The sequence below is a fragment of the Macadamia integrifolia genome, chromosome 3 (assembly GCF_013358625.1).
Source record: "Macadamia integrifolia cultivar HAES 741 chromosome 3, SCU_Mint_v3, whole genome shotgun sequence".
Classification (NCBI taxonomy): Eukaryota; Viridiplantae; Streptophyta; class Magnoliopsida; order Proteales; family Proteaceae; genus Macadamia; species Macadamia integrifolia.
Window position 1 is genome coordinate 22,551,198 of NC_056559.1, and position 3,017 is coordinate 22,554,214.

The window sequence follows — 3,017 nt, forward strand, 5'->3', positions numbered from 1 at the left end:
TATCCTCCATCTTTACCTGTTTTAAAGCGTGATATGGCATTTTTTGAATATTGGTTATCCACCTTGTGCGATTGAATCGATTCATTTCTTTGAAGATTAGTCTTCCCTTATATTGAAGATCGTGTCTTCCCCTATTGAAAATCAAGTTCCACAATTATAGGAGACTATGTGTCATAATTACCTGTTTGCTGCTATGATATTTTGGATTGCAAATGATGTTATCTATTCTTTTTGTGATTTTTTTATTCTTTCTTTTAGAGATTGAGTCTTCCTCAAACATTGAAGATCAAGTCTTCTCCTCTTGAAGATCAAGTACTGCACATGTTGGTGATTATCTATTGTCCATTTTGTTCGTTGTTGATGGTTCGACATGATATTTTTTATCACTGATGTTGTTGATGATTGTTGTGCCTAAGTTGATACTGTACGTTGTTGGTTTTATGGTGGTTGATTGAAGTTTTCAGTATTCATTGGAGTCAACAATTACTATTAAAGATTGGTGATGCATTGTTGGTCCAAGCTGGAGTCTTTCTTTGTGTACATGTATACTCTATCTTGAAGGGGAGTGTTGGAATATGAGTCCATGATAGAGGGAGTGTTCCCATATTAGAATGAGTCCTAGTCTAAGTGAGTTAGGAGGAGTTAGTTTCCTAGTCTAAGTAAGTTTCGTGATATGATTAGATTTTAAATTTCTACTCATATTATATCTTTAGAGTCATAATCAAAGTACATAATTATATTATAATTAATATAAAGAGATTGGCTGATGGTAGATTGTAAGAAATTGAACAATCAATCGCACAAGCCTTACTCCCAAATTCCTTTGTCTTTATCTTCTTTCCTCTGGTTCTCAAATCTCTACACACCTCATATTGAAATATACATTTTTTTTTTTAATTTAAGAAAACATGAGTCAGCATTCATCATGTTACCCAAATGCTTGATGTCATTTTGCATTATGTGCTAGGTACACAATCCATGTCATGTTTCAGGCCACATCTTAGCTAATGCTCTTGCCATAGCATCATTTTGATCATTGAAGATGGCTATAGACTTTTCATCACTATGTAACTCAGTGAATGCCTCAAATAATCACTTGAAATATTTGACCATCTAATTTTTAAAAGTGCAGCCCTAAATATAATGCATCCTTTGTGATGTTTAAACCCAACAAATATCCCAAATTACCTATACTCTTTGTTTGTGCAAAATTTAGTATCAAAGTTGACTAGAACTCTAAATTATGCATATTTGATTATAATTTTCGGATAAGCCTAAAATATATTAATTATTTGTTCTTCACTGTCCAGTTGCATGGGATATATAAAAGAAGTATTATTCCTACTTTAGTCAATAAAATACTTCAACAAACTGTTTGCTTCACTATAAGATAGAGCACACTTTCTTTTTGTACGGAGGTAGTTCCTAACATATTGAGTCATGTAGTAAGGGTTCTCTCTCCCACCAACTTACCTATCCATGTACTCAAATGTGGACTTAGGTCTAATCCCTGAATTATCCTTGAAATCAATTTCATATCTATGCATATTCGACATATTCCTTTGGGAACACATCATATGAGCAGTAGCTAGAAGATGAAGAACGTGCTTATGTTCTTCAACTAAGTCACGACAATCATATTTTCATAGTCTGTCAAATATATGTTCATTTGTGTCTGACATCATGTTCTTGTCTCAGTTCATGGACTACTAGTATCATGTCATGTTTGTCTTTTTTTCTGATAACCATCTTTATAACATACAAATCCCTGTGAAGTAAGCAAGCAAGGTATGGTTTATTTAGGGTTTGACAACATGACCCTATTCTGATTTGGAGTTCGTTTTTCTTTAGCATTAGTTAAGTTATTCTTGTGTTATTCTAGGTGCAGAAGGTAACATGTGGCGACAACGATGTGGACAGCTAGGATGAAGTGAGAGAAGGTGGAGTATTTGAAACCGATTTTGCAGAACAAACCAAACCCAAACCGACTTGTTTCCAGACAAAACCAAATCGGTTTGAGATGTCAAGTCGAACATCATAAAACCCTACACACCTATTGATTTCAAACGCAGATCTCTTGCACTCTCTTCTCTCTCTCGCACTCGCTGTTCTCTGCTACCCAAATCACTGGAATCGGCTGATGTATGTATCCTCTCTCGCACTCTTTGTTCTCTCTCTCTCTCTCTCTCTCTCTCTCTCTCTCTCTCTTGCATTCTTTGTTGTCTCCAAACTCGCACTCTCACTTCTCTCTGAACTCGCCCTCTCTGTTCTCTTTGAACTCGCCCTCTCTGTTCTCTCTGAACTCGCACTCTCAGTTCTTGAAGTTCTTCATCGATTGCTTACCTGAACTCACCTGAAACGCCTGACGTGGTTGCGATCACTGATCTCTCTCATCTGAAGCACGCTCTCCCAAAGCTCGTAAGCAAGCAAGGTATGGTTTATTTAGGGTTTGATAACATAACCCTATTCTGATCTGGAGTTCATTTTTCCTTGGTTCTTAATCTCTTACAAGGATCAGGTAAGCGTCTCCTAATCTCAGATTTGGTTTTTGCTTGGTTCTTTATCACTGTGTTTCTCCTATCTCTCTCTCTCTCTCTCTCTATACTCTGAAATCTTTGAAGAAATTTCATGTGTTGTAGGGTTTTTTTTTTTTCTTTTAAATTGTTTAGCTATGCACTGTGTTTGTTAGCTCTACTAGCTATGGACTGATAATGATGATTATATGGTTCTTTAGATAGTAACTGTGTTTGTAGATATATGATTTGTTAGATTCACCCCTATGTTTATAAATTAGTGTTATATTTATTCTTAATTTGTATTGTTCTGTCTCCCTCCATCTCTCTGAAATGCGATGAAGAAATATCATGATTTAGCTTCATGTAATCGATTTTGGCATTGTGTTTGTTACCCCTCTCTCTCTCTCTCTCTATATATATATATATATGTATATGTATATATAAAATCGATGAACATCTTCATGTATTGCTGTGTTTTTTTTTTTTTTTTTTTTTTTTGGG

The 3,017-nt window shown here is 35.2% G+C and overlaps 1 long non-coding RNA gene across 1 annotated transcript in view; it reads left to right on the top strand.

Annotated features, from left to right (window-relative positions):
* Positions 1–1,881: 1,881 nt before the first annotated feature.
* LOC122073480 overlaps positions 1,882–3,017 on the top strand; it is a 10,439-nt gene continuing 9,303 nt past the window's right edge. Inside the window, exon 1 of the long non-coding RNA XR_006138796.1 lies at positions 1,882–2,431. This is a non-coding gene — a long non-coding RNA (uncharacterized LOC122073480). The remainder of the gene's footprint in view (positions 2,432–3,017) is intronic.